The sequence below is a fragment of the Ixodes scapularis genome, unplaced genomic scaffold (genome assembly GCF_016920785.2).
Source record: "Ixodes scapularis isolate PalLabHiFi unplaced genomic scaffold, ASM1692078v2 PGA_scaffold2__306_contigs__length_199485367, whole genome shotgun sequence".
In the NCBI taxonomy this organism is placed as follows: Eukaryota; Metazoa; Arthropoda; class Arachnida; order Ixodida; family Ixodidae; genus Ixodes; species Ixodes scapularis.
In genome coordinates this window covers 155271171-155292674 of record NW_024609857.1, presented here as the reverse complement: position 1 = coordinate 155292674, position 21504 = coordinate 155271171, and the positions used below count along the sequence as shown (strand labels likewise).

Here is a 21504-nt window from a genome sequence, read left to right as displayed (position 1 = left end):
GAGATCGGGTACTGGGAAATGCTCTGGTAGCCGAATTGTTTTTGTTGCTGCCTTCTTGCTTTGAATTATTGTGTCCACAATACTTAGATTTGAGTCACCAAGGCCAGAGCGAAAAGTGTCCCAATTTGTGACATGAAATGTTCGTTGTCGGGAGGTCTGGTAACCTTTCATAGAAACAAAAATTGGGAAATGGTCGCTGCCCATCGTGTCAGGAGCTATTTGCCACGTTACTTGAAGTTCCGACGAATGTGCGGTCACATCTATGGCACTAAAAGAGGCAGGATATCTGAAAAAGGTAGGTGATCCGTCATTTGCGATTGCGAGCTCTTCAACCTCAAAGATTTCGGCCAGTAGTCGTCCTCGTTCATCAATTCTTGCGTCTCCCCACAATTCATGATGAGCGTTCCAATCGCCACATATAATGACTGGCGTTGGACAGCGTTTACAGAGTTCTTTTACTATAGCGTCTACCGCTACCTTTACACGAGGCCGTACATAAACCGTTACGAAGCTTAGATATTTTTCTCTAAGTTCCACTCTGGCCGCCGTTAGGTCTATCAACTCTGTGCACAAATCACCAACTGGTATCTCTATGTGAGGCACTCCGTTACGCACATAGAGTGCTGCGCTACAATTGGGAAACGATGAGATCGATGGGTTTTTGTACACGTCGTACCCGGAAATTGTTCGCTGCAGCGGTAAGCCCGCTTCACATAGTACAAGAATTGGGATAGGCATTGTCTCTAGCAGTAACTTTAACTCGGAAAGACGGGGTTGGATTCCAGCGCAGTTCCATTGAAGCAGCAGTGGTACTTTTCTTGGCGGCTTTAGATTTCCTCCACTGCTTATGGCCTCAAATAAGGCTTAGGTGGTGAAGAGAGTGAGGAGCGTTGTCAGTATTGAGTGAGAGGTTTGAGCCCAGGGTGCAGCGATTGAGGCAAGTACATTGCAAGATAAATTGAGTATAAGCTTCATAATCGAGGTCCAGGTTGTCTCGAGTCTCTGTTTCCATCTCTGATGTGTTTTTCTTTGCCTGTCTTGGTTCCTGCTTTCCTTCAGTCACCGTACGTGAAGGCTCTGAATTTGGTTTCGTTCTGGCAAAGAGGACTGGATTGTTTGGTTCTTGGTCCGCCAGCGCAGCGGCATACGTTATTCCTGGACGTGGAGGTGGAGGTGTCTTTTGCACTTCCATCTCCTTGCTTGGCTCTACAATCAGTGGTGGGTCAGTTGGTTTTATGTTGGGTTGTGAATTCTTCTCTGCCAAGTTGCTCTGCTTCAGCTGCTGGAGTGCAGATTCCGCCGAAGGAAAGCTCAGATCGTGGTTTTTGGCATAGGTTAGAATGTCTTGTTCATGTTTCCACCTAGGGCATAATGGTGACGTTGCCTCATGCGAACCGTTGCAGTTCAAGCACTTGGCGGGGTGATTCGAGCAATCGACCTTTTCTGTGCCTGTTATTACGTGACACTCACCGCATCTACTGCATCCAGGTCTCTTGCAGGCAATGGCGCGATCTCCAAAGCCACTGCACTTTTTGCACTGGATCGGCCGCTCCTTGAAAACTGCCACTGAGTGTCGGACGTGGCCAAGGAGAACATGGGATGGCAATTCGGTACCACCGAAGTTAATCTTGACAGACTCGGAGGCGCCCAGTCTACGCAGTCTTGTTATGCGAACTGTGGATCTGATGTTCTCAGTGATCTCGGCGTTCGATAGGTTGGTTTCGACATCTCGAATCACGCCTACTGCCGCAGAGCGCAAGGAAGGTTCGTAGGCGGTTACTTGTAGGCCGCAGATGGAGGTGCAGTTGAGAAGCGTTCGCGTTGTCTGGCCGTTTCGTGTGTCTACGGCGATTAAATTGAGTCTGTCATTGACGCGTACTTCGATAATGCACTCAGGACAAAGCTTTTCTAGAGCTTTAGAGATCTTGAGGCTACCGAGCGTAGTGATAATCTGATCAGGCTTGTTTGATGTAAAGATTACCGTCAGCGACTGAGCGCTTCTTGAGGTTGTGCAATTTCCTGAGAGATGCACTGTAGATGAGAAGGTAGAGCTCCCCTGCTTCTGCCTTTTTCGAGTTGATTTAACAGGGTGCCACTTGCCGGACGGATTATCCTCGGCGTCCATGTCGGCGATGTCACTAACGGATAACGGTGGGAAGAGTTCGTAACGGTTGCCTTCAGAGAGGGACGAAGGACCAGCATCGGTTGGGCAAGTTTGCTGACCAGGTTGATGGTAGAAAGGGCTGCTGAGCTGTAGCTTGAAGGAATCAAGCCCTCTCCGGCTTGCTGGACATCATTGGGGCTGGAACGAGGGCCCTGAAAGCGCGCCCTCCCCGACTTCAAAGGAATGCGATCCAAAAGTAGGGTTTCAAGAAGCCGGGAAGGAACAGAGCCTCCACTTACGACCACTTCTTCGTCTTTTTTTCTTGAGTAGCGCGCGGCCGTGCTTCCCCGAAGCAGACGACGACGAGGTGAGGGCTGCGCCATAATGTTGGTGATTGTGCGTCGCCACAGTATCTTTTACTTTTAGAGTGATGGAAGCAGCATTTGACCTTCTGTAGCAGGTTCTGTAACAAGCAAAATATTGGTATGGGACAGTCACTGATCCTTTTACAGCAGATGCCAAAATCTGTTAGCATATCACTTGAAAATGAAAAAGTAATTGCATCGCTAAGTGGGTTCATCTTTGATGACTGATGGGTGCTCTTGGATACTGGAGCATAATACTTATTACCTTTTGTAATACGACTAGATAAAACACCAAAGTAGCACAAAGCTTTTCTTTTTTTTCTTATAAATAAGGTTTTAGTCAGAGAGGGTTCCGTCTTCAATGGCTACTAAATAATTGATGAAAAATAAATTAGTGCAACACTTCATTTGGGGTGAAGCTTGTCTCCCCCCGCACTTTTACAGCCAGTAATTTATTCAGCCTGAATATATAAGTTACGTAAAATGCCCGCAAAAACCGGCTCGTCGATCAACAAAAATGCGTCCGCCATGTTATATGAATTTAGGCAGTGACCATCTTCACGTCCAACGTTAAAATATATGAAAAAAAAATTATTTCAGCGTTTATGACGTCACTTTCGTAAGACGTCAAAATAGTGGCCTTATTACTTCTACGTCCCCCGTCAATGCAGCCGTACGTCACTGATAGCCGTTTCGTGGTTTCGTCCTGTTTAGTTTCTGATGGTGTTGTGCGTATCGTGCTGACGGGTCATGTGTGGCGAGCCTAAAAAGTTTCGGTCCTATACACCAACTCATGTTTACAAACAAACCAAGGCGCCCCTAGCGGACGCCACCGGCGGCACGCATGCGCGATGGAGTGTGGGCAAGAAGCTCGCCATCACCCATAAACAAACCATTGAAATGGGATGTTGTCGGCGTCGGTGTGAGTCCCCCTGCCCTTTTTCGCGTTCGAATTGTTGATTCTACGTCTTCCTGGCAATGTCTGACTACTTCAGCGGCAATGGCGAAATTACCGAGGCTCGTTACACCGCAAAACTTCGCATGAATAATGGGGAATTGTAGTAGGCCGTTTCCGCAGCCCCCTAAGCTGCCGGATAGCGCTCCGTAATCCACTACAAGACCTTGAACTATGCAGACAATGCTGGCGACGCGCATGCGCAGCTGCGGCGTTTTCTTCGTGGATACCGTAGCGGAGGAGAAAAACGGTCTACTACAATTCCCTATTGTGACACGCGGCGATTCATTCCACGTGGACGCCGCAGAATGGACGCTAAAGCCTGATTCGCATGATGAGATTTCGCTCGCAAATTTCAGTCGCGACGTCACTCGGGCTCTAAAAGCGTGAAGCGGAGCTGAGATGGTCGACGTCGATACTGAAAATCGCAAGCAGAATCGGACGGACCAAGTGAATAAGGCTTAAGAAGTCGGTGATGGCCACTGGTAACAATGATCAACATCTCCTTGTATCTATTATTTACATCGAGCCTGCTTACCAACCTTAAAACTTAAGTCTTTTGAGGCCTGCACTTACTTCTTATCGCAAGTACCGGGCCAACATTTGGTCTACAAGCCGGTGTCGTCTAAAACAGCAGACGACAAGCAGAAACGTTTGAAAGAGCAGACGACGGTTCGAACGGTCAGGCGGCCGTTTGAACTTGAAGACGCACTAAACGTAGTCCGCAGGTGGTCTGTACAACTTGACGGTTCCGGCGTTCATGTTGGAACAAAACTAATAAATCTGATGACCAGAAGTATCCGTGAATTCAACCCAAAGTGCTTCCCGTCCAAGCAATCGTGGTCCCATGGCGTCTGGTTTTCCCTTTTCACGGCACATGTCCCGTTCTCGGACGAAACGAGCACATGAAAACTGACCTTCAAACCTTCCTCGGCTTTATTTGTACAGCCCCAGTCGTTGCGTTTTGACGAGAATGTAGGTTTTTGTCTGGTTCCTTTCAAAACAACACACGAATACACGTCTCAAATGGGGACATCCGCCCACAGCCCCAGACCGGGAGTGCGCCCGACGGGCCACCACCGCGCCGTGACGTAACAGAGTTGAGTTCGTGTATACGGCGTGCAAGCTCGTCCGCTTCTTGCGTACCACGTGCTTCTGCCCCCCCCCCCCCCCCCCCAAATCTAAACCAATGACGGGGAGAGCTCGGCTGCCTAGCCATCGATGTTGTCCTGTGATTGGCGCGCCCCTTTTGCGATTGGACGCGCCAGAGACGCATTTTAGACCACTTGCTCGCCGCATACTTGGTTTCACCTTAGGTCGAGAAGCAGCCAACGCTACTAGCTCTCATGAGACCAATCAGACAGCGTCGAAAGCGCACCATAGTGATATTTTTGTGCATGATACATCGTCGCTGAACCAATCATTAGCAAACTTGCACTTTTCACCCAGCTTGATTGCTCCCATTACTATAGGGTGCGCGCTGGTCAGGCAAAATGGCGGACGAAAGGAGCTCGTTTTTGTCATTCAGCACGCAGACCACCAAACATTCCTTGCGCTACAGCGTAAAATCGGTGTTACATTTGAAAGCAAAGCGATTTTTCGACGGTAAAAACCTCCTTCTAGTCAGCGCGAGGAATGACACTGTGAAAGCATTAAAATAATTACTGGAAACGGTGTTTGTTTCTGTGCTGCCTAGGAGAACCAAGCAGCGATAACTGATGACAAAGTCGAAACGAACTCCTCTCCTGAGCTTCTCGGCGTTGCCGCTACTCGGCGTCTGTCTTATTCAGCGTTTGCGGGACTGGCTCGACAGTCCCGCAAACGTTGATCCTTTCGGACGTGAAACGCCCCCCGGCTGCGATTTTCTGAGCTCTCGCACATCATTTCGGCACAGGTCTCACTTAAAATGTTGAATCTACAACAAAGGCGAGTTGGATATCCCCGTCTTGCCTGCACATAACAAACTGTTAGCGCCAGCATTAACGTGATGGACATCGCACATTTTTTTTTTTTTTTTTGAGTATCCGCTTTATTGTGTTTATCGAGACTATCGAGGCGGTCGGATGGGCATCCGGCTCGCACCCAAGTTTCCGAGTTTGTACCTAATGTACGTTTTAATTGTTCCCAAATAAACCATCCAGTTTTTCTATTACAATCAGAAGTGGGATGCAACTACCGCTTACATCGATCGGCGACGAGTTCCGGTGGGCCGTCAACAACAACAACGCTGCGAAGCCTAACCGCAAACCACGTGTGACGCAGTGAGACCACGAGTGACCTACGATGTCGAGGAAGCACGTCAAGCCCGACCCGTCAGTTCAGGACAATGCTCCGGCCGTGATGGCGATGATGGCTCAAGTGCTGCGCCAGAATCAAGAACTCTTCGAACGCTTCACGCTGTCGCAGGTGAGTCGACCAGCGCCTTCGGACGTCGCCGTGCGGGCGGCACCGGATGCGTCGGCAGCGGTTCCCAAGTTCACGGGACTTAAGGGTGATATCGTGGCCAACGAGTGGATCACGGAATTCATCCAGGTCGCCGAGTTGGCGAGATGAAACATCGACGAGAAAATCACTGTGGCGAAGCTCAAGTTGTCGGTACCCCCGCGCGATTGGCAGCAGTCAACGGGTATGGCGTGCAAAGCCTGGTCTGCCTGGGAGGCCGCGTTCCGGGACGCGTTCGTGCGCCCACCTACCAAGACGGAACAGTGGCGGATCATGGAGCAACGAGTTCAGAGGAAAGGCGAGTGTCATGAAACATACGTTCGCGAGAAAGAAAAACTCTGCGTACGCCTCGGGCGAAGTTCGCGTCAACTGGAACCTCGAGACCCAAGCCATCAGCGGAGCTACCGTCCGTGCCGCAACAGAACAAAATGACAACACGCGGAGTCAAGTGCTACAATTGCCAAAGGCTGGGACACTACGCGAAGAATTGTGACAAACCCCCTCGACCACGAGTGTGCACGAGGTGCGGAGGAGAGGGCCATGGTACGAGAAACTGCCCCAAACGTGAGTCGGAGGCACTACAAGTGATCACAGTGCGTTGTGAAAGCAAAGACCTGTTCGTCGGAAAGCTTCAAGCAGGTTGAAATCGAGGGAGAGCCAGTGATTGCTCTTCTGGACACGGGAGCGAAAGTGAGTCTCATGAAGGCGCAGTGTGCCAAGCGTCTTGGTAAATAGATTCAAGGCAACACAGAAGTACTAAGGGGAGTGGGCGGTGAGTGCATGTCACTGGGCGAGGTGCGTGTCAAGATTCGCTGCGATGAGCACGAGGTGGATGAGACCACAATGCGCGTTGTCGGAGACGTTTTCACTGGACCCGACGTGATCATAGGCACTGACATCATTGACCACCCTCACCTTGTATTGATCAGGAACCATGGACAAACTGCACTGGTGGATGAGCGTCGCTATCCATTTCTACGGGATTTTCACGTGGAGCTGGAGGACAACAGAGTAGTGCTTCGTGCATCAGAGACCGTGACAGTCCCAAAGAACTGCATCCAGTGGGTCACAGTTACGACTGGGAATGAGACAATTGAGGGACCACACGTATTCTCAACGGGTAGGGAAATTGACATTCTTTGCCAAATGAGAGGAGGCAAGACAGACGTCCCCGTCGTCGGTGCTGTGGACTGCAACGTCACTCTAAAGAGGGGACAAGTCGTGTCACTACGCCAGTCTTCACCGATGAATCCTGACGTACCTGATGTATAGAGCGTGCTGCAGCAGGTCATCGAAAGCGAGCCTGAAAAAAGGGAGAAGAGACTCGCACCGATAACAGCAGAAGAGTTCAATGTTGGTCCCGCCATAACCGAAGACGAGAGACGTGAACTGTGCCAAGTCATCAACGAGCACCGAACATGTTTCGCGCAGAACATGACTGAACTGGGACGTACGGATGTGGTTACGATGAAAATCGAAGAAAAGCCAGGAAGCGCGCCTGTTAAAAGGCCGCCGTATCGTGCATCCTGGAGTGAACGCGAGGTTCTGCGCAAGATTACAGACGACTTCAAGGCTAATGGCCTCATCCGCGACAGCAACTCGGAGTACAGTAGCGCTGTTCTCTTGGTGAAGAAAAAGACTGGTGAATATCGCATGGTAGTCGACTACCGTCGCCTGAATGCCCAAACCGTCAAGGACAGCTTTCCACTGCCACGGTTTGATGAAGTATTGGACCGACTCGCTGGAAACACTCTCTTTACTGTTCTGAACATGGCCCATGGTTACTTCCAAATTCTTATGGATGAATCGTCCATCCACAAGGCTGCATTCACAACTCCAGATGGACATTTCGAGCCCCTGCGTCTATTCTTTGGGCTAGCTAACGGACCTCCTGTCTATCAGCGAATGATCTCAAGGGTGCTAGGACCACTGGGCTGGAATGTAGCAACCTGCTACCTAGATGACATCTTGGTACCAGCCAAGGACTGGCCAGAGATGCTGGTGAAGCTACAGCAGGTGTTGGACACAATTTCCAAGGCCGGTCTAACTCTGAGACTGTCGAAGTGGGAGTTTGGGAAGACAGAAGTCGAGAACTTGGGAGTGGTGTTGACACCTCAGGGGATCCGACCAGGAAGCAGAAAACTCTCGGCGATCATCGATATGCCCAGACCTACCAGTGCGACCGAACTTCGACGTTTCTTGGGGCTCGTGAGCCTCTTTCGAAAGTTTGTACCGCAACATACAAGCATTGCTGCACCCCTGCATAGGCTGCTAAAAGCCGGAGCAGTTTTCAAATGGTGCCCAGAGGCAGATAAAGCCTTCACCAAGCTCAAGGAGAAGCTGGTGTCAGCTACCGTGCTCGCACTATTTGACCACCGTAAGGAGACCGAGCTTCACACTGATGCGAGCAGCAAGGGACTTGCAGGCATGCTCCTGCAAAAAGGGGATACAGGTTCTTGGAACCTGGTGTACTGGGTTAGTCGGCGTACAAGTGAGACTGAACAGAAGTATCACTCCAGCCGACTGCAACTTTTGGCAGTTGTGTGGTCAGTGGGACGACTGCGCTGTCTCCTGCTGGGAGTGAAGTTCACTATCGTCACAGACTGCAGTGCTACGCTGTACCTAAAGACATGGAAATCCGTGAAACCTCAGATTGCCTGCTGGTTTGAAGAACTGTGTGACTATGACTATGTCATACGGCGCAGACCAGGAGCTCAAATGGAACATGTGGATGCGCTTAGCCGTGCCCCAAGTGATCGAGCGCGAGCTAAGAGCACATGGTGATGAGGACAAAAACCCGGAACTGTGCATCGCACCTGACTACTACACAGTACCGGTTGAAGATAAAGTAGCTATAATTCAGGCACAAGACCCAGAGCTGAGCGCTCTACTTGAGATACTGCACAAACCTACAAGTGAGCGTACCTCTTCGGAAAAATCTCAAATGCACAATTTCGAAGTGCGCCAGGGAATCTTGTACTACCAGCTCCAAAGCGGAACAAGCTCACGGAAGCTTTTCGTGGTCCCACGAAGTATGCGGAAGTTCATCACGGTGAAGTTCCACGACTTTGGTGGTCACTTCGCTGTTGACAAGACTGTGGCTAAAATCCGCGAGAAGTTCTGGTTTCCCCGAATCGTGGCGTATTTGAAGCAACATGTACGACGGTGCATCGAATGCTTGTTCCACAAGCAACCAGGTGGTAATGTACAGGGAACGCTAAACCCTATCGGACCAGGTCTGCGACCGTTCGAAATCGTCCGCATGGATCATTTGGGTCCTTTTGTAAAGAGTACACAGCGCAACAACTTCCTGCTGGTTCTTGTCGACAACCTCACGAAGTTTGTTCGGCTACGTGCATACCCCAGCACGGAAACAAAGCATGTGCTCAGGTTCCTGGACGAGCTCATCTGCGACTACGGTGTCCCTCGCCGGGTCATAACTGACCGAGGAAGTTGCTTTACCTCAAGAGGCTTTGGGGACTACTTTCTGATAAGAAGGATCAAGCACACATTGAATTCGACACAGCGACCTCAGGCAAACGGCCAAGTCGAACGGATCAACCGAATACTGATCCCAGCAGTTGCGGCATCAACGCAGTACCAAACCCAACGTGATTGGGATCATCACCTGCAGAAGGTACAAGAAGACATCAACAGCACTGTCAGCAAAACCACAGGCCGTTCCCCATTTGAACTTTTGTATGGATTTGTGCCAGCGTTAGGAAGCAACCTCCAAGAACTGGTCCCACCTGGCACAGATCACTAACGGAGTGTCCACGATCTGCGGGAGGAAGCCAGGCAGGCGATTCTGGATTCTCAGACGGGTGCTAAACGACGGTATGACCAGAGACACTGTGATGCGCTCCACTATGCAGTAGGTGACGTGGTGGTGGTGAAACGAGCACCTGTTTCTACTGGAGAGTCCACCAAGCTGCAGCCTAAGTACCTAGGACCCTACACGGTTGTAGAGGTACTTCCATCGGATACCTACCGCGTAAGCAACATGCCTTCCGAACATCCGAGAAACAGCCAGTACACGACAACAGCCCGTGCAAGTCAACTGAAGCTGTTTTTAAACTGGCCTCAGAAGAGAAAGCTTCCATCGAGTGCCCAGACGGCCACACCAGCATGGACGGTGGTGGACAAACGGTCAACCCTTCATACTCCAGCTGTGAAGAAGCAAGAGACATGGACCAACCAAGTAGTCCCCGGTGTACCCTGCGTCAGTCAAAACGCGCAAAGCGTAAACCTGTGTGGTCAAAGGACTACGTTAACTGAGGACAGTTAAAGGAGCAGGATGGCCGAGTGTTAGCGCCAGCATTAGCGTAATGGACATCGCGCCTTTTTTTTTTTTTTTTTGAGTATCCTTCATATTGTGTTTATCGAGACCATCGAGGCGGTCGAATGGGCATCCGGCTCGCATCCAAGTTTCCGAGTTTGTACCCAACACTCTCAAGAAAAAAGGGTGTCAAAAGGTGTATCTTTACACCCTTTGTCCCATATAATGCACCCCAAAATTTCAATTCGACGTACAACGCCCTACAGTCGAACAGACGGCCCGAAATTTTACGAGGGGCTTGATAGCCGCGTGGTACATTTTAAATAGCTAAAGTAGGTATCAAAGACCACATAAAGAAAACACCGAGTTTTTACAGTAGGGCCAAGAAAACCCCGATTATTTTTCTTGTTGTAAGTAAAACGTACATTACCTATTTTAATAAGTTGCACCACACGGCTATCAAGCCCCTTGTAAAATTTCGGGCCGTCTGTTCGACTGTAAAGCGCTGTACGACGAATTGAAGTTTTGGGGTGTATTATATGGGACAAAGGGTGTAAGAATACACCTTTTGACACCCTTTTTTCTTGAGAGTGAATGTACGTTTTAATTGTTCCCAAATAAACCATCCAGTTTTTCTATTACAAAACGTAAGTGCGTTATGTGCAGGACTAACTCGTTTTTTGTGCCTTCATATCGTGCGAGCGCGTTTGGTTGCAGTCTCGCTTGGCATCTGGTTTCCGACCTGTGTTGAACCAGGGTTCGCGAGTTCCTTGTTCAGATTTTCTGTTTGGTTCGTATATAACGAGCGGATCAACTACGAAACGATCGGGATGTTAACTAAAACGTTGTAAATGCAAACATTGCCTCCTCAATGTTTTTTTTTTTTTTTTTTTTTTGACCGGTGAGAACGAGCAAACTTATGGCGCGGTTGTACGAGATACGCGCATCTTCGAATCAACCGCAAATTTTATGACACGACACAGCTCCTTTGCCTGTATAAAACACGGGGGAAAAATCGTGAAAAGCAACGGTGCCGCATTCTGTAATGCTGGGCAAAACAAAGCAAATGTTACGTGCGGCCTAATAACTAATGTACTTTGAGAATTTTTTTTTTTTTTTTTTTTTTGCATTTTACATTATTTAAAATGTTATAAAAACTGCAGGCGACTGCACCATTCTTTTGGGTTAATTGGCGCTGAACCGCGACGCCGCCGGCTAGATTATGCTTGTTCGACCATTACTTTCGATCACTTTCCGGTCCCAACTCAGAAGCCCCGAAGTTCAAAGTTTGAAAAGTCAAAATGAGAAGAAACGTATATTTTGACAGGGGACGTCAAAATGATTTTCCAAATATTTTTACGTCTTCAGTAAACGGCGTCACGGACGTCCAAATAACATTTAGAATTATTTTAAGCGTAGACGTAGAAATGGTCACTACCTTTTACGAACCTACCGAACTCGAGGCTTAAATATTACGATCTGACACACATTATGAAAGCCTACACTTGTGCACTTGACACTGCTCTTCAGCGGCGTTGGAACCAGAGTGTAGTCGAAGTTAGCCGTTCTTTCGATCGACAGCTGCACGGGAACAACCTTAATCAAATATAGAACAGCATTTTTCTTTCTCTCGGCGCAGACTTTTAAAACTAGAAATAAACCTACCACAAATACAAAAAAAAAGGTAAGACCTGGAATAGTACTGAGCGTAATTACTGAGCCTAGGGAGCCTTCATGTGCGCTTTGCTAGGGTGATGCCACCCTTTGTAATACCACTCGCCGGCAAACCAGCAGCCATTTTGGTTCTCGGCGATAATCCGTGGGGCTTACAGCCCTCCCGGAAACAAGCACCTTATCTCACAAGTTCGGAGCAGCGTTGTGGAACCCACGGAGGGAGGATTAGCATTTTCCCTCTCGGATGGGAGGACCGATGGATACAAAGGCCACTTTCCGGCGCACGGGGAAACAATGAGAGGAACAAAATGGCGGTGGAAGAGGGTGTGGGAAAGGGAAACAGCAGTTGGCATCACTCTATGCGAAGCGCACATGAAGGTACCCTAACTGAGCCTATCGCGCTAACGCAGGCGCTCACCCGTGTCAGCCGCTGCACCTAACACTCCGGTGCAAAGCGGTGAAGCTCGACACCCGCGGGCTGGTGAGGGGCGGCTCGGAGGCGTGCAGCAGACACGATAACTAAGGGATCTGGTCGGGAGTACAAGACCCCGGTTCTGTCTTAACGCGGTAGCCGCAATCCTACAATTTGGCAATGTTTTCTCGCAACTTTTAGCTCCTCACATCACCGACATCGTCTGGAAATTTAGACGTCTACGATCAATTCACCACCACATCAACCAACTGGAGCGGTTGTCGAGCAATCCCAACATTTCGTTGCAGCTTAATTTAAAGTCCAGCCGATGCTACGGGCGAATGGGACCAACCAGCTTCAAAGCGCGACATCGCGGCATTCGTCCATCGTCCTCCGCGTGGTCTTTCATCGACCAAACGAATCAAGTGCAGCGACTGTCCAGTGACTTGCGCTTTTAGTATGTGTTTGTATGTGTCCGAGCCTTCGACTGCACTTTGAGCTAAAATAAAACAAACTACGCGGCGAGTAGAGACGCTCTGAAATAAAATCTTGAGCCATTCCACTCTGTGAAGGTGAATGACCAGCGAAGCTGTTTAACCACTACACAGGAGTGACACAGAATTTTGAACAAAGGTATGAACTATTGCCGCCCCGAGGAGCCGGCGGAAAGTATATACGCGCGACGGAACCGCTACCCCGGGAGAGCGGAAGGAAACTAGGCACGCAAGTACTTGGAACGACGAGCGTAGACATGGAAGACACAGGTCGCGCAGCGGAAAATCTTTGAGAAACCTTTATTATCTACCTGAGAGTCTAATGATCTTGAAGATGGTGTAGGTGACATTCACTTGACGTCGCTCGCTATAGGTGCGCTGGCATCGGCCACCACGGTCGCCATCTTCGAGGTCTCTTTCTATCCCACGTAGGTGTCAGGTGTCGTCTGGCCGGACCTTTCAGCGTGGGTAAGCAGCATTTTACGACTTTAAATGGTCTTTTTGGCCGAAACTAGGGGTTATTAGAATTTGGTGCTTTGAAGCGCCGTAGGAATATCTTGTGTGTGTGTTTTAGTTCGTTTTTGTCGCTGTCGGAATTTTCCAACGCGGCCGGGTTGCTCCGTCGGCTCCATGAGCGCTCCGTGTCGCGCGCCATGCCCACGTCGGTAGCTCTTTTGCAAGAACTGCGATTCTTCTACTTTGGGGCTTTTGTAGCACAATGCAATCGCTCTTTGTTTTGTTTTGCTAGTTTCCTTATTGTTTTTCCTCTAGCGGATTTCCTCCATTACGGCCGTATAATCGTGTTGCTTCATCGCCTCCGTGTCGTACGTCGTGCCTTCGTTGTTCGTTCCCGTGCAGAAACATACCGTGTGGCTCACCGAGTGCGCAGCTAATGGAAAATGCGCCGCATTTTTCATTAGCCCAAACGATTTAAAAACCGCACGCAACGATTTGGCGAGCGACGAGACAAGCGACCCGCTTCGCTGTCGCTCGGTCACTCGCGCGACGAGGCGAACCGCATGAAAGCGACGGAAGCAAACTATTAAGGCGATGAGCGCCAAGTTTTCTAGAAATCTAAAAACCGAGCTACGTGACGAGCGACAGTGAAGGATGAACCGAACCGTCGGCGACGAGCGACGGAAATTTCTCACGGTCGCTCGTCGCGTCGTTCGATTTTTAGATTTCTAGAAATCGTCGCTCATCGCCATGGTCGCTTGTTCCCGTCGCTTTCATGCGGTTTGCCTCGTCGCGCGAGTGACCGAGCGACAGCGAAGCGGGTCGTCGTCGCTCCCTAAATTGCTTACATGCGGTTCAGCCTTTACAAACGGTACTCGGCGGCAACAAAGAAATTAAAACGGCCCGCCCCCGAGATTTCCTCTTTTCTGTTCAACGAAGCTTCTTCAACGACATGACATTAGCACACACTACCAACGGACGACCGCGTACCCAAGCCAGTCAAATTGGTCAAACTGCGACCTCGCAGATTGCGGATCGACGGTGGCGCCCCCTGGCAAAATCGAACCTGCAGGCTCAGTGAATATTACCTATTGATAACTAATGTACTGAAAGTGCAATTCCAAGTGATGAGACATATAAGCTTTTGCATAGAATGATACGATTTTGCATCACATTTGGGACCCGAGGTTTTGTGTATGAAGGTAGACGACAGCTTGAAGACTGAGTAGGCGTTTATTACTACATGGTGCAACTTAACCAGTACCAAGCGTGAGAAAAAGTGCAAGGAGCGAGAGCTCTTGCTTTTCTAGAAGCTGCCGGGACCACGTGAGCACACGCGGCTTTTGATAAACTGTTATCGGCTGCGCCGCTATCTATAACATTCCCTCCCGCTTAAACAGTGCCATGTCGGGGAATAGCGGTCCGGAGGTCTTCGGGTTCTTGTGGGGTATCTGGGAGCAGGAGGCGGCGAAACGGTGGCTGGTGCCGCTTGCGGACTTCCAGGAATCTCAGCAGGCGTTGCTTGAGGAAAGGGTGCTCGAGGACTGCCGGTCACGTGAGGGGTGCCGCTGGCAGCCGGTGTAGAAGAGCACTCCCACGAGGTGTCCTCTGCCTGCTGCTCTTGGTTGACGCTGGGCAGTGGGAACACTGCGCAGCAGCTGATCTTGATGACGATGCCACACTGCGGGGCCACGGGACGCTTGAACCTTCACTGTGTAGGAAACGGGTCCCTTGTGCTGTACCACGACGCCCGGAACCCTGTAATTACGAACCATAACAGCATCGCCGACCGTGATAGAACGGGGCGTGGAGGGACGCTGGTAGGCATGAATTGGCTATGCCCAACTCGCCCTTCTATCATCGGTTGAAGAATGTCTAGCCTAGATCGCTGGCGTCGACCGAACATCAGATTCGCCGGAGCCTCTTTTGTCGTAGCGTGGGGCGTGTTCCTGTACGTCAGCAGGAACTAGTGAAGAGTTTCGTCTAGGCTTTTTATGCTCTTCCCTTTTCTTAATGCCTTCTTGAGCGATTGAAACAAAACGTTCGGTCAGCCCGTTTGAACTGGGGTGATAAGGGGCCGTTGTGACATGGCGTGCGCCCAGCTCTCGGAAGAATGCTTTGAACTCGGCAGAGGTGAACTGTGACCCGTTGTCGGAGACAATGGTGTCCGGATATCCAAATCTCGCGAACATCTCACGGAGACAAATAATTGTGTTCTGGCTAGTTGTGCTTTTCATCACACAGACTTCAGGCCATTTAGTATGGGCATCAACGACAACAAGGAACGTGCGCTGACGAAAAGGTCCGGCAAAATCAAGGTGCACACGTCTCCAAGGAGCAGTCGGCCAAGACCACGGATGCAAGGGAGCACTGTCCGGAGCGTTGTGCTGCTCTTGACATTGCTTGCACTTCTTTACGTGTGTCTCGAGATCACAGTCAATAGAAGGCCACCAAACATAGCTTCTGGCCAGTTCTTTTGTCCTCACCAGACCAGGATGTCCGTCGTGGAGCTCTTGAAGAACCAGAGGCCGGAGCTTTGGGGGTACGACAACACGCATGCCGCAGAGGAGATATCCGTGATGCAGTGTGAGCTGGGTCCGCCTGTTGAAAAATGGCTTGAGTTCCGCATCCTGCGCAAAGTTTGGCCAACCCGTGCTCGTCAACTCAATAACCTTGCAAAGAAGGGGATCTTGCGCGGTCGCCCGTGGGATGTCCTTGCTGGTTACAGGCATGGACTGCAGGCGTAAGGAATAGAACGTTTCATCAGCTTCGTCGGAGTCAACTACATGCAGTGGTAAGCGCGAAAAACAGTCTGCTTCTACGTTTTCACTTGTAGGTTTGAACTTCAAGGAATACGTGTATGCGGACAACGTCACGGCCCAACGCTGAAGGCGTTCTGCTGCTATCGTCGGGATTCCAGTCTTTGGTCCCAGCATCGCCTGCAATGGCTTGTGATCTGTTATCGCTATAAACTTTCGGCCGTACAGATAACAGTGAAATTTTTTTACACCAAAGATAAGCGCGAGCACTTCTTTCTCCAGTTGACTGTACTTTTGCTCTGTCTCCGACAACGTTCTCGATGCGCAGGCGACAGGACGAACCGTTCCATTTGGGAAGATGTGCGAAAGTACGGCACCTACCCCGTACTGTGACGCGTCTCAGGCCAGTTGAAGGGGCATCTTCGGATCGTAGTGGGCCAGGACCTTCGTGGAAGCCAGGGCGTTCTTGATGTCGTCGAAGGCGTTCTGGCAGACACGGGTCCACGACCAGGTCTGGTCTTCACGCAGGAGTCTGTACAGTGGGTGTGCCATCGTCGCTAGACGTGGGAGAAACTTGCCGTTGTAGTTGATAGCTCCGAGCAGTGAGCGAAGCTGCTGTTTGTTGGCTGGTGCGGGCGCAGCTCTGATGGCGTCGGTCTTCGTCGTGGTGTGGATGCCAGCTGCACTGAGCCTGTGGCCAAGGTAGTTGGGCTCTTTCTGGAAAAAGGTACATTTTTCAGCCTTGACACGGATTCCTCGTTCAGCCAACCGCTTGAGCACTGCTTCTAAATTTTAGAGATGCTCAGTCCTTGACTTCCCAGTAACCAGGATATCATCCAAATAACAAGCGACGCCCTTAAGGTCGCTTAGCATAGTGTCCATGATACGTTGAAAAATTCCTGGGGCTGACGAGACCCCGAAAGGGAGTCTGTTCATGGCAAACAAGCCTTTATTCGTGTTAATTGCAAGGACACGGCGCGCAGAATCAGCCAGCACAACTTGTTGGTAGGCCCCATTCAAGTCAATTTTTGAAAATTCTTGCCCCCCAGCAAGCGCAGCGAAGATTTCTTCAACTCGGGCAAAGGATAACGGTCGCTGTCGAGCATGGAGTTTACAGTAGTCTTATAATCCCCACAAAGGCGAATGTTTCCATCTTTCTTTACAACCGGTACAACCGGTGTTGCAAATTCGCACGTCGTGATTGGGGTGATGACCCCCATAGCCTCCATTCTTTTCAGTTATTTTTCAACCGCAGGGACGAGGGCAAATGGTACACACCGTGCTTTTAAGAACCTCGGGCGAGCGTCTTCCTTCAGAAACACCTCGGCTTTCTCTCCCATTATGCATCCAAGCTCTTCGTTAAAGAGGTTACTATACTTGCTTAAAAGTTTGCTTACCTCGGCTTTGGCTCCCTTGTCAGTCGTTCCGAGCGCCGAGGAAAGCTTGTTGCACGTGACGATAGTGTTCCAGTCCAAGCGCAAACGCTGAAGCCACTGTCGGCCCAGGAGCGGTGGCCCTCCCTGCTCGATAACATACAACGACAGGACATGTATTTGCCCGTTGTGTTGGACTGTTACGTCCACAACACCTTTCGGTTCCACAAGTGCTCCAGTGTAGTACGTCCGAAGGCGCAACGCCGTAGCTGTCAGCTGCAGAGAAGGAAACAATCGCTGTTGCTGCTTTGCCGATATTACAGACACCTCCGCTCCCGTGTCGAGCTCCATCTCGAGAGGCGTTTCGTTGACGATGACGCGGACGTTTATCGGTTTTTGCTCTGGACACGTGACTCCGTTTAGTGCCACGTCAGACGCTCTACTCAGAACTTGCAAGTTCTTTCTGCGGTTCGACTCGTTTGCACGCTTATCAGCTTGACATATCCGCTGGATGTGTCCTTGCTTTCCACAGCCCTAGTAGCACGAGATGTTGCAGGAACGTTACTGCAACGTGGCTAATGTTGTGCAACGTTATGCAACGTGTAACAATGTAACGACAATATTACTAAAACCATATTGCAAAAACATTATTTCGAAACATCAACACAATGTTACACAAGTGAGATGCAACGTTACACTACTTTTACGTATGTTACTGAAATGTTGCTGCAGAAATGTTAGGGCAATATAATCCAGAAACAAAGAGCCTATGTTTCAAAGGTAACATTAAGGAGATGCATCTGTGGTAACTTATAAAATGTTACAAAAACATCCCGCAACTTGAGAGGAAAACACGCCTTTCTGTCTGCAGAAACATATCTCGCCTGTATTTATTTCATAAGATCCACCACCACAATGACATCCCCCTTTGTCACACCTACACCTATTGTCAGTCATTCCCGCCTATGTCATCACTAGGCAAGAATCATCCCCCCTACTTATCGCTGGCATAGCTGATTGCACCGAATTTAAAGATGCAGTGTGATAATGAATTCGGGATCTTGTTAACAATATTTTTATTTAGTTTTTAATGTGTTTGTTTGCAATTAGATATTTCTGTCCACTCCACTCTGTAATGTCTCAATGCCCTAAGGAAATAAACCGCTACAATATTTCTTCGTCCGCACCCGGCGTGAAGCCCACAAGGGTTAATTTTGGCTCGAAAAAAGTGTTTTTCTAATACAGTCCCCACTCGGTGTATAGTCCACAGGGGCAAATTCGAACTGAATATCTGTTTCCTTAGACGGTCCACATTATGGGGAGAGGTCCTTTTGAGCCCGCTTGTCGTGGTGAATCACAGAGCTCATGAGGATTAAGCTTGACAAACAAAGATTGCCTGGAGGCACTTAAGCTAACAGCCTGTCAACCCCAAGACATCAAAGGCCTGGACGACACACTGACAGTATGACCTGTTTCTCACTTCAGCAAAGCAAAACATATTGTAAATATTGTATTGTAAAATATCTAGAACGAAAGACACAAAATGTTTTGTATCCTCTGCACCTGCAGATAGTCTGCAGAGTGAAATATTAACTTTTAGGCATGTATAGTCTGCAGACTATGGTCTGGGAACTATTGTACTTTTGTGTGTAAAGGGCTCCATTGAATGGATGTAGCAGTTTGGTTTTACTGAAGTAATTTCTGAATTAACTAATGAATATTTAATTAAAATGGACGGAGCATGGCCTCCCAGTAATCAGAAATAGTAAACGGAATGCACAATCTCCCCAATCGCCACTTCAGTTTTGGTAGAGCTACACCTGCGTGCAGCACGAGCAAGCTCAAAAGCTTTCGAATGGCCCCAGTGAGCAAGCGCCCACGAAGCAGGATGCATGCACCACATGTCCTTTCGCTCACTCATGTCCAAAGGGCCGTCTCACGCTGCCTGTGGTCTAGTGGCTGTAGCCTTCGCTGCACCTTATTTAAGGGTCAATGCAGTGTATAGTTGTGCAGGAATATTTGTCACCATTGTTTTTGTTTCTGTAATTGTAACTGCGATTGTAATTTATTTGCACACGGATTTGACGTGTATGCGACGACGTGCAAGGCTAGACAAGAAGGTGATAACCCTTATGCATATGCGCCTACTAGCAGGCCGCCCCCTACAGTGCAGGAGACAGGAGAAAGGGGACTCAGTAGGGTAAAACAAAACAAGCACACACAGCAACAAGAAAAATAATGGTGCAAGTCACTGGTCGTCACGAGCTCAAAGCCAGTTGGCGAGAGAAGAGCTAGCAGTGGCGGGTGGTCCTCCCACGGAGAGGCTCAGGCTGCCCAGTTCTTTTGCTTGTCCGCACTGCGGAGTACAACGAGATCCCGGAAAGCGGTCCATCGAGCATCCGGCACAGTGCGCGCATCCGTGAGGCCCGTCGCCTCTCGTGGGGGGTCGCCGACCAAGGGCACCCACACCAGGCGTGCATCGTACGAGCCGTCCGCTGTGCCACAGATGATCCGTGTCGCACGGCGCTGCACACTTTCGAGCCGTTCCCAGAGGTGCTGCTGGGGCGGGGACTAGGTCGCCGAGCAATACTCCAGTCCAAAATGGGAAGTACGAGGGCCGTGTAGAGCGCTCGCAGAGCTTCCGTTCTACAGTTTCGTCACCCGCGATATGAACTCACACATCTGAAGCGCCTATCAAAGAGTATGCACAGATGTAGCACTCGTAAACCTGAGTTTTTAAACTTCTGATGATGAAAAGCTTGTACGCGGATCACTTCGTCTGCTCTCAATCGGTGTCATCGGAAAAACGCTTGGAAAAACGCTTGGGAAGAACGGGAAAACACGGCTGCCATTTTGAGTACGCTGCCTGGATGGATAGATAAATACCCTTTGTAACGAGTAGTAACGAGCGGTAGCTTGCGTCACCTAGCGACGTCGACCAATGTTCACCAACACAACCAAACTTTATTATCGACTAAAGTGCTAAAGTGATTAAAATCAATTTTATAATTAAAAAAAATTATACGTGTTATTTGGTACTATATACAATAAAATTATTTATTTTGTTCATTAATAAAATGATCGAAAGCGGGGCCATTCTGGACTCTATCGGGCTCTAGGCCTTTCGTCTCTAGCCATAGCCAGAAGTAGCACTTTTCTTTTGTTTGCGCAGCCGTTAGCGTTCCCGCGCAAGGCCGAGGCTTTTGAAAGCGCTATCGTCACCATCGCCCTATCGTTCAATCGCCGTTCTCCCTGCAAATAACACAAAACAAGGTACGTGGTATTTTGTTACTTGTTATTGTGGAGAATGGAGCGCGTAAGCGTTCGCTGTCGGAGTTGTCCGATCGCCAGAAAAGAAGAATCGCGCAAAACGCTCAGAGGGAACTAGAAAGGTACCGCAAAGAAGATCCCGTGGACTCCAGCACCTATGAAGACGTTTGCGCTCCTCCGGTGACGACAGAAGGTGAGGCAACCGAAAGCTTGATTCAGGTCAGAAGTCAACAAGGCTCCGAAGTTACTTCAAACGAAGACGATGACGTTTCCCTGATAGATCCTGTGGACTCTAGCACAGATGAAGATGTTTGCGCTCTTCCGGTGGCGGCAGAAGCCGAGGCAACAGAAAGTTTGATTGAAGTCCAAAGTCAACGAGGCTCCGAATTTACTTCCGAAGGAGACGTTGATATTTCCTTGAATGACCCAGACTACCAGTTGTACTGCACTGGCTAAATATCTCATCTATAGCGTAGACGTATGCGCATCATTTGAATGGCTGATCAACATCACGCTGTCTAAATATCCACAACCCATTTTTTTTTTTTTTTTTTTTGCAAGCTTTTAAGATTTGAGCATACAGAATGTGTTTTGGTATTGATGTCGCTGGCCTGCAATAAGGCGGAGCCTCCGGGGCAATAACGGGGGCGCGCGTTAACCCATCCGCCGCGCTGCGCTTTACGCCGCTTCGCGGCGACAGTCTGAGGCGGCTCATTACAAAAAATGTGAACCCACATGTGTGCGTGTATTGGCCCACACGTAAACGCCGCTTCGCGGCGCCCAACTATTCGCTAAAGTATCATTCGGTGAACCGCCCCCTCAGGAGGCTCCGCCTTATTACAGGCCAGCGACATCAACACCTGTTTTTTCTTATTTTTTTACAAAATCTTTTAAAAATAAGAGCTGATAGCTACGTGAATG

The 21504-nt window shown here is 49.5% G+C and overlaps 1 long non-coding RNA gene across 1 annotated transcript; it reads right to left on the bottom strand.

Moving 5' to 3' along the window:
• Nucleotides 1-14416: 14416 nt before the first annotated feature.
• LOC120847551 lies at nt 14417-16592 on the bottom strand. Its single transcript, XR_005717395.3, has 3 exons — nt 16322-16592; nt 15668-15811; nt 14417-14892 (listed from the first exon to the last, which is right to left on the bottom strand). It is a non-coding gene; the product is annotated as an uncharacterized LOC120847551 (long non-coding RNA).
• Nucleotides 16593-21504: the final 4912 nt, after the last annotated feature.